This window comes from Trichomycterus rosablanca, chromosome 1, assembly GCF_030014385.1.
Source record: "Trichomycterus rosablanca isolate fTriRos1 chromosome 1, fTriRos1.hap1, whole genome shotgun sequence".
Lineage (NCBI taxonomy): Eukaryota > Metazoa > Chordata > Actinopteri > Siluriformes > Trichomycteridae > Trichomycterus > Trichomycterus rosablanca.
In genome coordinates this window covers 20,757,237-20,778,419 of record NC_085988.1, presented here as the reverse complement: position 1 = coordinate 20,778,419, position 21,183 = coordinate 20,757,237, and positions in this window count along the sequence as shown.

Here is a 21,183-nt window from a genome sequence, read left to right as displayed (position 1 = left end):
TGATTATTAATAAATGAAATGAAGTTGAGCAGATAAAACATGAAATATCTCAGGTTCATCCTGTCTGCAATCAAATAAAAGTCAAAGTAAATGTAAGAAACTCTGTGTTTTTATTATTATTTACATTTTTCATGCTGTCTCAACTTTTTCTAATTTGGGGTTGTAAGATACACCTACCATACACATAAACTGTATGTGTATACAATTACTGATGGGAGCCCATGTGTTGCTCAGTACACTTTGTCTTCTTCATGGACTCTGTTTATCAAAATAAACCCACATTACTGAGCAGATAATGTTTAGGTAGTGGAGCACTATTCTGTTCTTAGCTTTGACATTAGACTGTTTAGAAATACCAACAACAATGCTGCACCTGATACGCTCCTACCAGTACAATTCACAGAAAGTCAAAATTAGACCACTTAGTCACCACCTACCTGAAAGTCTGGGTAAAACTCATCAACACACTTTTTTTTAACTGTCTGAACAGCTGGGTCTGTTGGTGTCTTAAAACGGTAACCATGGCTACTTTAAGTTTTTGCTTTCCCGAGGGTGAGTGTATATATTGCTGTGTGATACAGGGACATCTTGTCCTGGACATTTGTACTCTGGAACCAGAATAATTGTATCGTAAAGCTGCCACATTTAGTAAAGTAAATTATTGGTAACATTCAACAGACAAATGTTATTCCAGCTCATCTGATAAATCCAAGTAGCTGTAACTACTTTCCACAGCATGAGTGAGTCAGTTCTTCCAAATTAAAGGTAAAATATACACAGCTCTGATACTGGTCATGTGATACAACATATACGTGACAAAGAATGTTCCCTTAGTGTGGTGCTTCTAGGTGTTTATTAAAGGAATTAGATATTCAGAGTGATGAAAATAATTTGATTAAAGAAAATAATAATAATAATAACAACAACAATAGGATGTTTAAATAATGTTTAACATTATTATTCATTTAATTTATAAGAAATTACTTCCAGATTGTAGAATAAATGCATGTCAAAACCCAACCTTTTTTAAGATTACTGTTTAGTACTTGGCTGAGCCAACGTTCTACTTCAGCCAGCAGACTTTTAAATAAGTCTCAGTTAATGAGTTGGAGTAATTTAATCTAATTCTCTTTATAAAGAAAGTTCTGCCATTTTAGTTGGAAAGTACTGGTGTACATCAGTTTTGCGGTCTGGCTACAGATGTATTATTTAAAAACCACTGCATCACTGGTGCTTAGGAGCAATGTACATGTATTACTGAAAAACACGCTGCCTGGCAGGACAGCAAGTTTTTATCAAATACACCAACTAGGCATAACATTATGAGCACTGACAGGTGAAGTGAATAACAATGATCATCTCTTCATCACAGCACCTGTTAGTGGGTGGGATATATTAGGCAGCAAGTGAACATTTTATCCTCAAAGTTGATGTGTTAGAAGCAGGAAAAATGATCAAGCGTAAGGATTTGAGTGAGTTCGACAAGGGACAAATTGTGATGACTAGACGACTGGGTCAGAGCATCTCCAAAACTGCAGCTCTTGTGGGGTGTTCCCGCTCTGCAGTGGTCAGTATCTATCAAAAGTGGTCCAAGGAAGGAACAGTGGTGAACCGGCGACAGGGTCATATATATATATATATATATATATATATATATATATATATATATAGAGAGAGGTAAATATATATACACACAGGTATATGTGTCCCATGTTCATGCCTGAAAGAATCTGATTTTAGGCCCCCCTAAAATGGACCACACCATTTCTCGTCTCGTCTGCCTGCCTTCGCTCCCATTATTGGTTGCGTCTTTATTAAAGTTGCAGTTGCGCAAGCCAGAGAATGCACTGTATGTTAATGTCAGTAGCTATGTAACTTGTTTTATGCATTTTTTTGCTTTCTGAATTGCCGAATTACAACATGTCAACTGCATACTGATGAATGCTAAGATCAGCTAGTTTTGCCTGCAGTTACAGTTTAGCAGATGACCCCCCAGAACTAAGGTTTTTACCTCTTTTTATGGGTCCAAGTTTTAATTAGGAGGGTCAGACCCCCCTCCCCCTCCCCTGTAATTCAGCCCATGGTGTTTATTGGCTAATTAACCCTTTTAACCACAAATGCTGTGTGTAATTTTACATTTACATTTTCGGCATTTAGCAGACGCTTTTATCCAAAGCGACTTACAGTTGTGACAGGATACAATCTAAGCAATTCAGGGTTAAGGTGGCAACAGTGGCAACCTGGCAGAGGTGGGGCTTGAACCGACAACCTTCTGATTACTAGTTCAGTACACTAACCACTAGGCTACAACTGCCCTACCTCTGCCATACCTACCTATTTTATTGTATTAATAATCGTTAAGACTTTTTATAAGTTCGTTGGAAATGAGCAGTGGCAGCTCACATGTAAAGGACTGTACTAGTAATTATAAGACTGCCAAAATATCTATGACCAATTTTGATGTTAGTGTTTCAATTTTTTCACATCAGTGTTTATTTGATGCTGTGTAAGAGATCAGTGTATAATAGCTGTGTATACTGTTTTGATGGAAGGAATCAGTTTTGAGAGGAGAGAACATGGTTTTGAGTGCTGTGTTACATCTCTGCAAGAGATTTAAGACATTTTGACAAATATTAACTCACCAGTTTGTGATTAGAGGTTTGAGAAATTGAACAATGGATTCTGGAACTGTGTTAAAGCATTTGATACAAACTGTACTATATCCCTATTTGTCACATGTGCAATGGTTACAAAATATCCACTGCCGTACCCATTTTCAGAAAGTGGTCCTAATGTTTTGGCTTGTCTATTTATATTGATATGAACTGTGGTAACTTCATTTGGGTAAAAATGGGTTAACATTAATAAAAAAAAAAGTTTCATATTCAGTCTAAAAGATTTGTTCCGAAAATGATTCTTCTATTTTTAATGAGAACATGATGCTGATGTACAACAGCCAGAGGGACCAGGCTCACTGCAGGACTCCTGTGCTCCAGCCACTGTTCTCCTCTCTACCCTTCAGCTAAATCATTAGCAATCCCCTCTACTACTTTGAATTTCTAATGAAAATGGAAGTTTAAAAAGTTAGTAGAGTTGGTAAAGCATAATTAATTTTTAAAGGGCTTTTTGGAAAGTACTAATGAACAGGACAATATTTATGATACATTGTACATGACATAAATGATTAACAGTGGTATGCTTTTACTAATTTATAAAAGTGGTAGCCTCATTATGGAGGCAAAATTCAAGTCTCCAGATCCATGTTGCACTGCAGCACCCTTTTACAACAACAAAATCATAAAAAGTTGGGACAGTATGGAAAATGCAAATAAAATATCTAGTGTTGCTTACACTATAGATATTTCCTTAATATTTGTTAATATACCTCCATTCTTGCATTTCAGGCCTGCAACACATTTAAAAAAAAGTTGGGACAGGGGCAATTTAGGGCTAGTAATGAGGTAATTAAACTAAATAATGATGTGATTCCAAACAGGTGACGTCAACAGGTGATTGTAATCATGGTTTGGTACAAAAGTAGCATCCAGGAAAGGCTGAGTCTTTGATTAGCAAAGATGATCAGAGGATCTCCAGTTTGTCAACAAATGCGTGAAAAAATGATTGAAATGTTTAAAAACAATGTACCTCAAAAAAAGATTGGAAGGGATTTGCATATTTCTCCCTCTACAGTGTGTAATATCATTAAACAATTCAAGGAATCTGAAGAAATTTTAGTGCGTAAAGGCCAAGGGCGCAAGCTTAAGCTGAATGCCCGTGATCTTCAATCCCTCAGATGGCGCTGCATCAAGAACCGCCACTCAACAATAGCTGATATAACCACATGGGTGAGGGATTACTTTGGCAAATCTCTGTCAAGCACTACAATACAGAGTTACATGCACAAATGCCACTTAAAACTTTGCTGTGCAAAAAAGAAGCCTTATGTTAACCATGTCCAGAAGCGGCGTTGACTGCTCTGGGCTCTCAGGCATCTAGGATGCACCATCACACAGTGGAAATGTGTATTGTGCTCAGATGAATCAGCATTCCAGGTCTTTTTTAGACCGGACCAAAGATTAAAAGGACCATCCAGACTGTTATCAGCAACAAGTCCAAAAGCCATGGTTTGTCATGGTATGGGGCTGTGTCAGTGCCCTTGGTAAAGGTCATTTACACTTCTGTGATGGCAGCATTAATGCAGAAAAATACATTGAGATATTAGAGCAACATATGCTGCCTTCAAGACGTCATTTTTTCCAGGGACGTCCAGCATTTTTCAACAAGACAATGCAAAACCACATGCTGCACACATTACAAAGGCATGGCTGCGGAAGAAGAGGGTACGGGTACTGGACTGGCCTGCCTGCAGTCCTGACCTGTCCTCAATATAGAATGTGTGGAGAATTTTGAAACAAAAAATGAACAATAACGACCCCGTACTGTTGCACATCTTAAGACGTTTTTGCAGGAAGAATGAGACAAAATAAAAGCTGAAACACTAAATCACTTGGTCTCCTCAGTGCCAAAACGTCTTTTAAGTGTGGTGAAAAGGAATAGCAACATTACAAAGTGGTAAATGCTTTACTTGAAATGTGTTGCAGGCCTGAAATGCAGGAATGGATGTTTATTAATAAATGAAATGAAGTTGAGCAGATAAAACATGAAATATCTCAGGTTCATCCTATCTGCAATCAAATAAAAGTCAAAGTAAATGTAAGAAACTCTGTTTTATTATTTGCATTTTCCATGTTGTCCCAACTTTTTCTGATTTGGGGTTGTATTAGGAACTGTAATTCTTACTTTAAACTCTCTGGCAGAGGAAATTAGGTGCCTTACTATTATCTAAACCATTCTCAGATGCAATTCCATACACCACATATCGCCCTTGAGGGGACAATATTACCGGCCTGATGTGCCTGATTACACCACACATACTGCTAAAAAATTTAAGCCAAAAAGTTGGACTTGGGTCTAAACACACCATAAACTAATACTTTGATGAGGAATGTTTTATTTTTGCAAAATCTTTGCAAGGAATTTAAAAGTAAGGCTTTTCCCCTGCAATTCTTATAAAGGTCCTTGAGTGTAACAACTGGAATATGGTTAATAACTGACGTTGCCTTTAGTCAATGCCACTGACTTTTAAAACTCAATTTAAATGTCACATTTGGTGTCACAGTAAATACGAGCGTTCTTCAAAATGCTTCCGCACTTTTTATTTTTTTTACTGAAATGACATCAAATGAAAACTAATAACATCACTTTTCTACATAGTCAGCTTTTGATGCAGTCTTCCAGCGTTGTATCAACTTTTTAATGCCATCAGCAAAAAATATTTTTGGTTGAGCGCGTAGCTACTGATGCACTGCTGCTTTCACATCATCATCACATGAAAATCTTCTTCCCCTTAAAGCTTCTTTGAGCGTCCAAAAAGGTGGAAATCAGATGGCGCTAAATCCAGACTATAAGCTCTCTCTCAGTCTCTCAGACACGACCAAATACTACTCCTCCCACCATCACCGTTTCCAACCAAAATATATGTGTGGAAACTTTTTGAAGATCCCTGTCCAGTAGACAAAACTGACTACTAGTCTGCTGAAAAAACGCAGAGATCAGTGCATGACTCTCCTCACGCGCAAATCCATCGAAGTGCAGGATAATAAGAGCGGGTCAGTGGACTGCGTCAAACAGAGCATGTGTCAGGCAAATACACCTTCCTCAGATGTGATCGGGGTTCCCAGCGGAGGAAGACTAATTGGCTACACTAATTTGGGAGAAAAAGGGAAGAAAATGCATAAATAAATGAAGATCCAATTTGCTGACTAAGTTTATAGGAGTGCCCTGATCAATCAGTGTAACTGTAGTTTATATTTTTTTCTGGTTCATTAAAAAAACCAAGCATACTGTGTTCAGTGCCCTGGAGCTAGTCTTGTACCTTATTAGGTTTCTTGGCTTTGTATAATTAGATCTCTGACGTGTTTTGAATGTTTTTCAGCTCCCCTTTTACTTCTTTGCAGACATTTTTAATTATATTAATAGATCTGGCAAAGAAATGAGCTTGTTATGCTTGTCTGGTATGTTGATTAACAGATTGTTCAGACACTTTTAATGAGTTGGTAATGTAATGTTTGCATGAGATGGATGCTCTTCCAGCACTTAAATAGAGGTGTTAGAATTTACAATTTAAATTTTTTAATTATCTCAGTAATTATTGGTTAGTTTATATTTAAAATGTTGTGGCCTTTTTCTTTTGCTGTGTAAATTAAAAAATGCAATCTAAGACAATAAAATATACAAATATTTATCTGTATAAGCCGATAAGACATAACATTATGACCACCCTCCTAATATTGTGTTGGTTCCCCTTTTGCTGCCAAAACAGCACTGACTTGTCGAGGCATGGACCACACTAGACCCCTGAAGGTGTGCTGTGGTATCTGGCACCAATATGTTAGCAGCAGATTCGTTAACTCCTAACTAACAAGTCAACACCTCAAACTCATTGTTGTGCACCTCAAACCATTCCTGAAGCATTTTTGCTTTGTGGCAGGGCGCATTATCCTGCTGAAAGAGGCAACAGCCATCAGGGAATACTGTTTCCATAAAAGGGTGTACATGGTCTGCAACAATGCTTAGGTAGGTGGTACGTGTCAAAGTAACATCCACATGGATGGCAGGACCCAAGGTTTCCCAGCAGAACATTGCCCAAAGCATCACACCGCCTCCGCCGGCTTACATTCTTCCCATAGTGCATCCTGGTGCCATGTGTTCCCCAGGTAAGCCACGCACCCGGCCATCCACGTGATGTAAAAGAAAACGTGATTCATCAGACCAGGCCACCTTCTTCCATTGCTCCGTGGTCCAGTTTCGGGTCAGTATGGGAACCCTGACTGGTCTGCGGCTATGCAGCCCCATACGGAACAAACTGTGATGCACTGTGTATTCTGACACCTTTCTATCAGAACCAGCATTAACTTCTTCAGCAATTTGAACTTTTGAACACCAAACGTTACCTTTACCCAACAGTACCAGCCAGCACTGTAAATCTTATTAATAATGATCATTAAAGCTATGAATAATGAGTGTACTGCAGAAAGCATCATTTGAGACACAGCTGTGGGCCAGAATCTGCAAACAAAAATCTTTATGGTATTTTTTGTAAATTTTTACTGGCAACTACTTTATGAGCACCTTTTACGCTTCTGATAAATGACTATTTTTGTAACCACCCAGTTTTCCAAACAATTTAATATCTCTTACTGGCACAACAGTTCTGAATTACCTAATATCACACAGAGGAATTTGGAAATTGGAAAAATAATCCTTTTTCTGGTTGCAAAATGTGCTTACTTTAACAGTATAGGCTTCTACGACTGATCTCTCCCCTTTTTCTCTCTCCCACATTGGTGCTTTCTAATCATTTTCGCATCGACACAGGGCAGTAAATTCTGATTTCTGTCCAGCAAAAGCTCTCTTCTCCCCTTCCACTGCCATTATCTACTCACTTAAATCCACACTTGGCATGTGTCTATGCCCAGCACACAGGATGGCTTGGATTCAGCCACTATCTTTTGGGCGCAGAGCTGTAAAGCAGCTTCCAGCCAGCGGTTTCACCACACAAGAGCTGAGCTGTGGAGACGAGGGCCAGTCCTGCAGTCGGCAAAAGGCAGCCGTTAATATCAGCTTTGGTTGTGAAGTAAAGTGAAGAATGTAGTTCATGTACATAAAACCTGATGGAACACACATAGCGGTAGCAGGGGGATTATGCTCTGGACTGACATACACACCATTCATGCAAAACCATTTCAGACTGAGGAAACCAGGAAATTCCACAGGGATTTGTGTTTAACTTTGGCTCTCGTTGTCGTTGCTGGGGTTTGAAGCACGCTTTCACTGACCAGTAGACCATTTTGCCTTGCTTTGTAATATATTAGAGGATTTTCTTCAGTTTATGGATGATGGATTTTTATTTAGATTAACTTTGACTTGTCACACAGTATCGTTGGTCCTGAGGACCCCTGTTCAATCCCCATCCAAAGCTGTTGTCTTGTATTTTCTTCAGAGCATTCAGAAAGTAATTTGCGTGCTGCCCTATGGTGTGAGTGAGTGAATATATGAGTGTGTGTTGCCCAGAATTAGCTCCTTTTTCAGAGAGTAGGCCAGCCATGCTGCCGGTGTGGCAGTGTGTACTGCCACAATCCTGACCCTAACAACATAGTTGGTTAAAATTAAAATTCTGATGTTTACTCTTGACATTTTTTCTTACTTGAGAGTGTAATTGGTCGAATTACACATTTGAGCAACAAGGACCCTCCCCCACCCCCTTACACTCTCAAGTAAGAAAAATGCTAAGAGTAAACAACAAAATTTTAATTAATGGTATGAGTGAGTGAATATATGAGTGTGTGCTGCCCTGAATTAGTGCCCTGTTCATGAAATAGTCCATGACCATGACATGAACTCAATCAGTCGTTATTATTATATTACAATATTGTAGCAGCGATATGTGAGTGACATTCAGCTCAGCCAATCAGAATGCAGCACCCGGTTTATACGTGTGCGTTCGGACATTCTGCAGTTAGTTTGTTTTGTTTATGAGACTCGGGTGCTCAAAAAAAAAAAAAAATACTGTATATATATATATATATATATTTTTTTTTTTTTTTTTTTTTTTTTTAAAGAGGAAAGAAGTATTTAAGGACAAAAGGCATGCATTTCCATGGATATAGCAGTTTCTGGGATTCACCTTTAAGATAGTAGTTACTAGCTGTTGTTCATAAGAAGATCCCTGCAGGACATGATTAAATGAAAGAAGCCTCTGTATTTATTGGTTGTATAAAACAAAGGTAGAAAGAGAAAAAAGAAAACAACCAAGCACACTATGCCCTAGAAGACATCAGCAGAGAGCCTGTATGTACAGGGTGGGCCATTTATATGGATACACCTAAATAAAATGGGAATGGTTGGTGATATTTACTTCCTGTTTGTGGCACATTAGTATATGGGAGGGGGAAAACTTTTCAAGATGGGTGGTGACCATGGCGGCCTTTTTGAAGTCGGCCATTTTGGATCCAACTTTAGTTTTTTCAATGGGAAGAGGGTCATGTGACACATCAAACTTATTGAGAATTTCACAAGAAAAACAATGGTGTGCTTGGTTTTAACGTAACTTTATTCTTTCATGAGTTATTTACAAGTTTCTGACCACTTATAAAATGTGTTCAAAGTGCTGCCCATTGTGTTGGATTGTCAATGCAACCCTCTTCTCCCACTCTTCAAACACTGATAGCAACACCGCAGAAGAAATGCTAGCACAGGCTTCCAGTATCCGTAGTTTCAGGTGCTGCACATCTCGTATCTTCACAGCATAGACAATTGCCTTCAGATGACCTCAAAGATAAAAGTCTAAGGGGGTCAGATCGGGAGACCTTGGGGGCCATTTAACTGGCTCACGACGACCAATCCACTTTCCAGGAAACTGTTAATCTAGGAATGCTCGGACCTGACACCCATAATGTGGTGGTGCACCATGTTCGACTGATGCCACTCTCCAGTGACATGCGGCGAGTGCTACGCTGTGGGCTCTTGCTGAATGAAGCTAGGACAGCCACTGATGTTTCTTCATTAGTGACAGTTTTCATGCGTCCACATTTTGGCAAATCCAACACTGAACCAGTTTCACGAAACTTGGCAAGCAGTTTGCTAACTGTAGCATGGGAGATGGGTGGTCTCGTAGGGTGTCTTGCATTGAAATCTGCTGCAATGACCCGGGTACTGCGTTCACCAGACATCAACACAATTTCTATCCGCTCCTCATGCGTTAACCTCTGCGACATGTCAATGGCTGTAAACAAAGAGAAGCTTGTAAATAACTCATGAAAGAATAAAGTTACGTTAAAACAAAGCACACCATTGTTTTTCTTGTGAAATTCTCAATAAGTTTGATGTGTCACATGACCCTCTTCCCATTGAAAAAATTAAAGTTGGATCCAAAATGGCCGACTTCAAAAAGGCCGCCATGGTCACCACCCATCTTGAAAAGTTTTCCCCCTCCCATATACTAATGTGCCACAAACAGGAAGTTAATATCACCAACCATTCCCATTTTATTTAGGTGTATCCATATAAATGGCCCACCCTGTATATGTATAGAGAGCTAGATGAATACCCTTTTCATGTCAACATCAACGTACACCTTCCTAATATTGTGTTGTTTCCCCTTTTTCCTCAGCAGATCCTTTAACTCCTTTTGGAGGAGAGTTTTGGAGATGCTCTGACCCAGTTGTCTAGCCATCACAAATTGGCCCTTGTCAAACTTGCTCAAATCCTTACATTTGCCCATTTTTCCTGCTTCTAACACATCAACTTTGGGGATACAATGTTCACTTGCTGCCTAATATATCCCACCCACTAACAGGTGCCGTGATGAAGAGATAATCAGTGTTATTCACTTCACCTGTCAATGGTCATAATGTTATGCCTGGTTGGTATATATGTGTCTGACAGCCAAGGGAAGTTAATTATACTAATTTGGGGTCAGTATACCAAATATAGAAATTTAACCATTACAATCAAGCTACGTTATTGGGTCATTTTTGGCCTTTGTGGACAAGCATCATGGTTAAAATCTATGATCTGTGCTTTAGGATTTGGGAAGACTTTAGAACTGTTACTAAAATCGAAGATTTAGTACAATAAGAACCAAATTGCCAAATAGTTGGAAAAGTAGAACAATTTATTTTTTGTATTCAGTTGCATAGTATTTTGTAAATATAAACACATTTGCCTGCAACAGACACCAAAAAAAGTTGGGACAGAGGTGTATTTAGCACTGTGTTCCATCACCTTCCCTATTAATCTGACTTTTAATGGTTTGAGATCTGAGGGCACTAATTGCTGCAGTTTTGCAAGTGGAATTTTTGGAAGTCTTTGTCACAGAGAACTTAGTGTTCTTTTTTTTTTTTCAAGCTAAAACATAAACTCATCTGACCACAGAACATGTATTATGACCCATACTCTCCTCTAAAGAAAATAAAGGACCTAGCATACAATGTTTAGAGTGCAGTAGGGTTTAAGTGTTTATTTACAATGCAATTTAAACCTCCAACTAACTACAAGAATATCAGGAGGAAAAGTTGTTTCCTCCTGATTGGTCAGCCAGTCACAGGTGCACCTTGGGAATTGTAGTCTTCTGAAAGTCATAGACACAAAATAAAATCCTGTTTACTGACTTCTAGAGGCTTACAGCCGTATCAACATGTTTCTATTGTCTTTTAGTCCATCTGAGATGAGCTCAGGCCCAGAGATCTTGTACCCCTTTTTCACCGACGTGGGTCCGGCTCCGTTCCGGTTCGCAAACTTGATTTTGAACCAGTTCTGCGTGTTTCCACCAAAAAAAAAAGAGGTTCCAGACAGCGGACTAGCAATCGAATCTGGCACCACAGAATACTTGGTTTTTCAGCGCGAACCGTGATGTCATATGTAGGCGTATCACAGTAGATGTTTGGGTGCTTTCATCTTTTAAAGTTCATCGAATTAAATTTTGAGCCAGTTTGCCATTGATATTCATTGAGATTTTCAAAGCGATCAACTGTGTGATATGACGAGATAAAAGTGACCCGGACAGTACGAAAAATGCTTAACGTGAAAAATAAAGCGTAATGTGGCTTGTTGTATTAAAACAACTTTAAGCTCTCCCGAGAAGTGGATTCAGAACCCGGGCTGCATAAACACCACACGTGAAGTAAATACAGCTAAACACAGATACATGTGAAGCTTTTAGACTGGATTTGATGGTTATTTCACACAAATGGATGTTCGTGTTGTGGAACTTTAGTGATGTGAGCAAATCCCAATAGTGTGTGTTTCTCAGTCAATGTTGCCTGAGGACTTAAAGGTCATGCACAGTAGTGGTTTCTTTCAATTCTTTCATGAAGTTTGGAACACAGTAGTTGGCCATAACCCATCATTGCTTGTACAGACTGAGCCTTTAGTGGATCCTCCTTTTTTACACAGACATGATTTCAACACCTGTTACTGATTCACCTGCTCATTGGGCGATGTTTCAGAAAACTGTAACTTTAATATTCTATCAACTCTTTTACTTTTATTCCGCCTCTGTCCCAACTTTTTCGAGTTTGTTATCTTTAAATATTAAAGACTCAACAAATTTAACAAAGCACAGATTCTTCTTTTTATTGCGTTTTACAAAATGTCCCAACTTCTCTGGAAATGAAGTTTATAGTATAGTGCCTTGTTGAGGCAAGAAGGGTTGTGAGCAACAGCGAAGCAGAGAGCTATGTTGGCCAGAGTTTTATCTCCTGTCAGGGTCTTCAATAACAGCAGAGTCTTAACAGAGGTGCCAGACTAAACCTACCACCTACAGTATATCAGGCAGCAGCAATTTGGGACAATGATGATTACAAAGGTGACAGTGGCAATTACATCAACTGTCCCAAAGAAAGCAATGGTAAACCATTTCTGTTGTCTACCAAGAACGGAACAACAAAATAACAGAAGATATGTTAAAATATAATATAAACAAAATCATTGATAATGTGTCAAATGAACATAGTATATACACCAATCAGCCATGACATTAAAACCACCTCCTTGTTTCTACACTCACTGTCCATTTTATCAGCTCCACTTACCATATAGAAGCACTTTGTAGTTCTACAATTACTGACTGTAGTCCATCTGTTTCTCTACATACCTTTTTAGCCTGCTTTCACCCTGTTCTTCAATTATCAGGAGCCCCACAAGACCACCACAGAGCAGGTATTATTTAGGTGGTGGATCATTATCAGCACTGCAGTGAGTGGATCAAACACAGCAGCGCTGCTGGAGTTTTTAAATACTGTGTCCACTCACTGTCCACTCTATTAGACACTCCTACCTAGTTGGTCCACCTTGTAGATGTAAAGTCAGAGACAATCGCTCATCTATTGCTGCTGTTTAAGTTGTTCATCTTCTAGACCTTCATCAGTGGTCACAGAATGCTGCCCACGGGGCACTGTTGGCTCAATATTTTTGGTTGGTGAACTATTCTCAGTACAGCAGTGACAGTGAGGTGTTTAAAAACTCCAGCAGCATTGCTGTGTCTTATCCACTCATACCAGCACAACACACACTAACACACCACCACCATGTCAGTGTCACTGCAGTGCTGAGAATCATCCACCACCCAAATAATGCCTGCTCTGTAGTTGTCTATCAAAGCATGCAGAGACACAGATGGACTACAGTCAGTAATTGTAGAACTACAAAGTGCCTCTATATGGTAAGTGGAGCTGATAAAATGGACAGTGAGTGTAAAAACAAGGAGGTGGTTTTAATGTTATGGCTGATCGGTGTATATAGTATATTGACAGGGAGAACTATGTACCACAAGCATGAGGGCTCTCTTGGGAGATCAGCGCCCATCTTCCCCACCATTAACAAACCTGAGTGATCATGGGTGAGAGGCATATTTAGACTATACAAATATTGTAATGATAAAAAGTTGGTAAAAAAAATCCACTTATTTCTAAGGATATTGTCTTTTTAAACATAACAATTAAAGGTGCCAGTAATGTTGACCACAAATCTGTTGACATTAAATAAAATGTGCCACTAACACTGATCATGTGTTTCCTACTACTTCTACTATTCAGCAAGTAAGTTGGTAAGTAAGGAATACCTGTTACGTGGACCCGAAAAGTTTGGTGCTCAGCTCTATAGCTATGCTGGTAATATGTTACCCATTTGCCTCGCTGTGAAAATAGAATAGAATATATACATATACAATACATTGAAATTATTTTATTGGAAGCTGGGGTCAGAGCACAGAGTCAACCATTGTACAGCCATTGCCTGGAGCAGAGAGGGTTAGGAGCCTTGCTAAAGTACCCAACAGTGGCTGCATGGTAGAGCTGGGATTTGAACTCTCAATCTTTCAGTTGATAGCCCAAAGCCCTACCCACTTTGCTACCACTGTCCCTAAGAGTGAGGGCTCTAGTGCCAGAGTTGTGGGGCTCTACTTGTGTAATAGTGGCATTTGGGTCTGCTAAAATTGTTTCTGAGCATTTCTCTCTGGTCCACTGGTTACTTCTAATGCCTAAATGTGCCCTTCTGATGCTGAAAGCCTGCTGAGAGTCTATCCCAGCTTTTCAATGGGCGCAAGGCACAGAGTAAGACCCTGGACGGGGCGCCAGTCCATCGCAGGGCAGACACACATACGCTCACACACATACACACACCCATTCACCTATAGGGCAATTCAGTGTCTCCAATTAACCTGACTGCATGTTTTTGGACTGTGGGAGGAAACCGGAGCTCCCGGAGGAAACCCACGCAGACATGCAAACTCCACACAGAAAGGACCCAGACCGGCCTGCCTGGGGATCAAACCCAGAACCTTCTTGCTGTGAGGCGACAGTGCTACCCAACGAGCCACCGTGCCGCCCCTTTTAAGGAAAACATCTACAACCAATTCCAGATGCTAGACTTAACTTATGCCTAGTTCACACTACACGATTTTTGCCCTGATTTTCGCTCGGCGACTGGTCGGCGCTAGATTTGCGGGCTCGGGAGCAACTCAGCGTTCACTCGGCGATCAAAACTCGGCTCTCAATCGCTATGTGTGAACTACCCACCAACTCGATCCGACCGGCTCGCCGAGCACTCGGCAACCGGATTGAGATTTCTAGCATGTCAGATATCTGATCTGAGTTGCACGTCTGGCAATGAGTGCTATGTCGAACAGCCAATGAGAACGCAAGATACAGTGTGAGGGGAAACGCAGGGGAGGAGTGTAAACAGATGGGACAGGGGGATAATATAGTTTATATCAGAATACACCGGCACACACAAGTTTTACAGTATTTCTGACTTGATCGTTCTCTACAAAACACCAACGCTGCATTGCAAAAATATTAATTAACCTCCAGCTTACTATAGTACAATCCATACTGTTCGTGTTGCCAAATCCACTCAGATTCATTTATTTTTCCTGCTTGATTTTATGCTGCACATCAGCGCACAAACAACTTTGATCACTCGCTACTTGTTGACGTGCATTTGTGGACATGGTATCATTAAACCCCTCGTCACTTCTCGCGTTTGTTTTCCGTGACAAAACGTAGTTTGGGAGACCAGAGAAGCTCACCTGCGATTCCAGTTGGTGATAGATGGTGTAGTGTGAAACCCCCTATACACCGACTGAAAGACTCCTGAGTGCAAAAGTCGTGTAGTGTGAACTGTACAGCGACCCGGCAAATCAGAAAGTCGTGTAGTGTGAACTTGGCATTACAGAGAACCAGATGAGCTATGGATAGAACTTAAAGTCAGAGAAAAGCCTGGAAAAAATTAAAAAGGCGCAAAAAATCATAATACTGATGACACAATGGAAATTACAAGAAGAGACCAAAATTAAAAAGCATACATTTTTTAAAGGAACTAAAATGTGAATACCAGAGATGAAAGCACATGTACTAGAACAACATATGTGTGGAAAAAACTTCAGATGTAAGATAAAGGAAAATTTATATCTTGAGTTGGTGTGCTAGTCAATCAAACGATAACTAAACAGTCATGGAAAATACACAGATGATCTCTACAAACAAGACATTGATTGCCAAGACATAGAAGAACATTCAGTGCTTCAAGATGAAGTCAGACACACCCTGAGTTCACTACTAAAAGAACGCCATGGTAGACGATAATATTTCAAGATTCCAAAAGAGGATTTAAAAAGAGGAACAAAATTATGTCAAATTATAAAGCTGGCAAACCACTTAATGGCTGGCAGGTTGAAACATTATGACCACTGATAGGTGAAGTGAATAACACTGATTATCTCTTCATCGTGGCACCTGTTAGTGGGTGGGATATGTTAGGCAATAAGTGAACATTTTGTCCTCAAAGTTGATGTGTTAGAAGAAGGAAAAATGGGCAAGCGTAAGGATTTGAGCGAGTTTGACAAGGGTCAAATTGTGATGGCTAGACGACTGGGTCAGAGCATCTCCAAAACTGCAGCTTTTGTGGGGTGTTCCTGGTCTGCAGTGGTCAGTATCTGTCAAAAGTTGTCCAAGGAAGGAACAGTGGTAAACCGGCGACAGGGTCGTGGGTGGCCAAGGCCATGTGGGGAGTAAAGGCTGGCCCGTGTTGTCCGATCCAACACACAAGCTACTGTAGCTCAAACTGCTGAAGAAGTTAATGCTGGTTCTGATAGAAAGGTGTCAGAATACACAGTGCATCACAGTTTGTTGTGTATGGGGCTACATAGCCGGAGAGCAGTCAGGGTGCCCATGCTGACCCCTGTCCACCGCCGAAAGTGCCAACAATGGGCACGTGAGCATCAGAACTGGACCACGGAGCAATGGAAGAATGTGGCCTGGTCTGATGTATCACATTTTTGTTTACATTTACATTTTTTTTACATCACGTGGATGGCCGGGTGCGGGTGCGTTGCTTACCTGGGGAACACATGACACCAGGATGCACTATGGGAAGATGGCAAGCCGGTGGAGGCAGTGTGATGCTTTGGGCAATGTTCTGCTGGGAAACCTTGGTTCCTGCCATCCACGTGGATGTTACTTTGACACGTACCACCTACCTAAACATTGTTGCAGACCATGTACACCCTTTCATGGAAACGGTATTCCCTGATGGCTGTGGCCTCTTTCAGCAGGATAATGCGCCCTGCCACAAAGCAAAATGGTTCAGGAATGGTTTGACGAGCACAACAACAAGTTTGAGGTGTTGACTTGGCCTCCAAATTCCCCAGATCTCAATCCAATCCAGCATCTGTGGGATGTGCTGGACAAACAAGTCTGATCCATGGAGGCCCCACCTCGCAACTTACAGGAGTTAAAGGAGTCCATGCCTCGACGGGTCAGGGCTGTTTTGGCAGGAAGGTGGTCATAATGTTATGCTTGATTGGTGTATATCCCACTACTAAAGAAAAAACACAATATTACATGCCAGTTAGTGAGTTCTGGTTAGGTGCACTCTCTATAAACTGGTTGGTTGTAGCCATTAGGAGCAAACTAACAATTAATCTGATGCCGGTAGTTAATCTCATAACATCTTTTGACCCGGACAGTAGGGAAAAAGGCTTAACGTGAAAAATAAAGCTTAACTTGGCTTGTTGTACTAAAACAATGATTGATGAATTTGGGCAGTACAAAGCACTAAAGAAATTTAGTGTTTCTGTGTCATACTTTTAGCAAATTAAGCCACTTGAAGTTAATACAGCTAAACACAGATACATGTGGATTTGATGGTTATTTCACACAAAGGGATGTTTGTAACTTTAGTGATGTTTTATCGCTCAAGCCGAGCGCTGAGCAAATTGGCTATTTGCGCCGAGGGTCGTGGTGAGAGCAAAGCACAAAACGCTTCTCATGTAAATGCACTAAAGAAAGCAACAACTGCGACAAACACGTCTACGTCTTCTTATCAACAATAGTGTAGCGATGCTTTTTGCATAAAAATTTACATCTGTAACAACAGCACAAATGCTCACAGATAATCTACATGCTCCGCCATCATGTTATTACTCTTTACTTTTGTTGTGTACAAAACACCAAGGTTCGAAGAAACCTGAACAGAACCGGTTCAAGAACCATGGTTCTTTTGGTTGAAAAGTGCTATGGGAGAGAACATATCGTATATTCATGTGTGACAAAATTTTCCTATGATGCTGCCATGTCAGGCAGGTAAAGAAAAACGCATCAGTGTTCTTAAGCTGTGTGGTTAACCATAATCTAGAAAAGCCAAGGGATGCCTGGGAATGTGTGCTGAGAACGCAATACACCAGACAGTTACGAGCCAGTCCAGTAAAGAATTATTGACTACTCAGAGCTTATTTATGTTTGTGTTTTCATTTATATCCTTGGTAAGTCTTCCGAGAATGTCTTAAAACTAAGCACCACAAAATTTCCAGCTATTGCCAACAAAACAACCATTCTTCATGCAGTTCTGTTATTGACGGGTGTTAATAGATTTTACTCATATAAAAGGCATATAAGAAATTAAATGAAAAGCATAAATCTAAAGTCAGTGGTCAGGACAGTGTCATGACTTGGCTGATGGTTCACAGCTGTGACTCAGCCATGACCACACACATGAACAAGAGATGCAGGTGAGACTAAAAATACAGGAAGAAGAAAAAAGCTAATAATAACTGAAGCGTGAGGGGGAAAAGGCATTGCTACAGAGATAAGCAAAGGGTTGTACATACACTTGGACCTTGATGCAGCTGGGATACAGAAATTGGTGCCAGCTGCAGAAACTGGAAAATGGTGTTGCTGTAGGCGAAAATGTCCTAATATAAGAAATTAATTTGCTCATAAAAATCTGGCTACTTTAAAAAAACAGGCACTACGTGTATTTATTTCACGTTATCCACACAAGCTCTGGTTATTTCTACTTTGTTTTTTATGTTTTTGTGAAGACCACACAGTCTAAATTTACTACATGGTGCTAAGGAAAGTTTTGATGTGCATACATTTCCAGGCCTATTCAAGGTGGTGTTACAGCAAGTAACTCAGAGACTAAACTCATTTTAAATTCAAAACAGGGTTATCTTTTATATATGTACAACTCCAAATCAGAAAAATCAGTGTTCCTTACATTTACTTTGACTTTTATTTGATTGCAGACAGTTTGAACCCAAAATATTTAATGTTTTATCTGCTCAACTTTATTTCATTTGATAATAAACATCTATTCCTGCATTTCAGGCCTGCAACACATTCCAAAAAAAGTTGGGACGGGGGCAATTTAGGGCTAGTAATAAGGTAAAAAAAATAATAATAATAATGATGTGATGTGAACAGGTGATTGTGATCATGGTTTGGTAGAAAAGCAGCATCCAGGAAAGGCTGAGTCTTTGATGAGCAAAGATGATCAGAGGATCTCCAGTTTGTCAACAAATGTGTGAGAAAAACAATGTACCTCAAAAAAAAATTGGAAGGGATTTGCATAATTCTCCCTCTACAGTGCATAATATTATTAAACGATTCAAGGAATCGGGAGGAATTTCAGTGCGTAAAGCCCAAGGGTGAAAGCTTAAGCTGAACACCCGTGATCGTTGATCCCTCAGATGGCACTGCATCAAGAACTGCCACTCAACAATAGCTGATATAACCACATGGGTAAGGGATTACTTTGGCAAACATTTTACATTAACATTTTCAGCATTTAGCAGACGCTTTTATCCAAAGCGACTTACAGAATGAGCGGAACACGATGAGCAATTGAGGGTTAAGGGCCTTGCTCAGGGACCCAACAGTGGCAACTAGGTGGTGGCGGGGCTTGAACCGACAACCTTCTGTTTACTAGTCCAGTACCTTACCCACTGAGCTATCACTGGCAAACCTTTGTCAAGCACTACAATACAGAGTTACATACACAAATGCCACTTAAAACTTTACTGTACAAAAAAAGAAACCTTATGTTAACCATGTCCAGAAGCGGCGTCGACTTCTCTGGACTCTGAGGCATCAAGGATGGACCATCACACAGTGGAAACGTGTATTGTGGTCAGATGAATCAGCATTCCAGGTCTTATTTGGAAAATATGATTGCAGTGTGCTCCGGACCAAAGACGAAAAGGACCATCCAGACTGTTATCAACAACAAGTCCAAAAGCCAGGGTCTGTCATGGTATGGGACTGTGTCAGTGCCCTTGCAAACGTCATTTACACTTCTGTGATGGCAGCATTAATGCAGAAAAGTACATTGAGATCTTAGAGCAAAATATGCTGCCTGAATGATGTCTTTTTCAGGGATGTTCATGCATTTTTCAACAAGACAATGCAAAACCACATGCTGCACACATTACAAAGGTATGGCTGCAGAAGAATAGGGTACGGGTACTGGACTGGCCTGCCTGCAGTCCTCACCTGTCCCCAATAGAGAATGTGTGGAGAATTTTGAAATCAAAAATGCAACAACGACATCCCCGTACTGTTGTACATTTTAAGACGTGTTTGCAGGAAGAATGAGACAAAATAAAAGCTGAAACACTAAATCACTTGGTATCCTCGGTGCCAAAACGTCTTTTAATTGTGGTGAAAAGGAATAGCAACATTACAAAGTGGTAAATGCTTTACTGTCCCAACTTTTTTTTGGAATGTGTTCCAGGCCTGAAATGCAGGAATGGATGTTTATTAATAAATGAAATGAAGTTGAGCAGATAAAACATGAAATAGCTCAGGTTCATCCTGTCTGCAATCAAATAAAAGTCAAAGTAAACGTAAGAAACTCTGTTTGTTTTTTATTATTTGCATTTTCCATACTGTCCCAACTTTTTCTGATTTGGGGTTGTAGTTTTCAAGCACCTACCTTTTTAAAAAAATATAATTAAATAAGTTCTACATCTAAGTTTTAAATGCTAGGAGGTTAGAAAAGCATGGCCTGCTGAGAAAGTGGGTTAGCAATATACAATGAAGCCATAAGAATGTTGGAAGAATGTCATTCTTCATGCTGTTCTTCCTGGTAGCGAGACAGCTAAGGTGTGGAACGTGAGCTCATACCTCTTCATTGCCTCTGAATTATCCAGATATTCACAGCCGCCTCTGTGAGTGGTGCTTCGAGTAACTCCCAAACATTCCTGAGGTAACCAAACCTGCCTCCCTCACTTAATAGGTCTTTGTAAAATGGAAGGGGGTGCAATGACACTAAAGTTGACTAGTCATGGAATTTTCACTGAGACACTATTTTCCAAAAAAAAAAGACCAATGTACACACACACATGAACAGACACACACCTTAGCGCAGTGTGGGTCTTTGCTTTATGGGTCTGGAGCAGTCGCATACATAGCTCAGTGCAGCCTCTGTTTACACTCATGTTTTATTGGTCTTTAAAATATTATTCAGGTGTTGTATAACTTGAAAAGCCACATCTACGGGATTCTGGCTTGTCATATAAGACCAGAGGGGAACATCTTTGAATCTGTCAGATCCAAACGAAACAAAGTGACGTTTAAAAGCCAGAACGCTTAACCCGTTGGTTAAAGGTCTGGACACAGAAGCCCGAAAATATACTAATAAAACGAATACATTTACAGCTTTAGCACTTTTGGCAATTCAAAGCTGTAATGCAACAGCCAACTGCTGCAGACATATCTGATTTAATGACGTCTGCTTTATTTCAGCTTTTTCTTGTACTATAAAATTCTGACTGTGAAATGG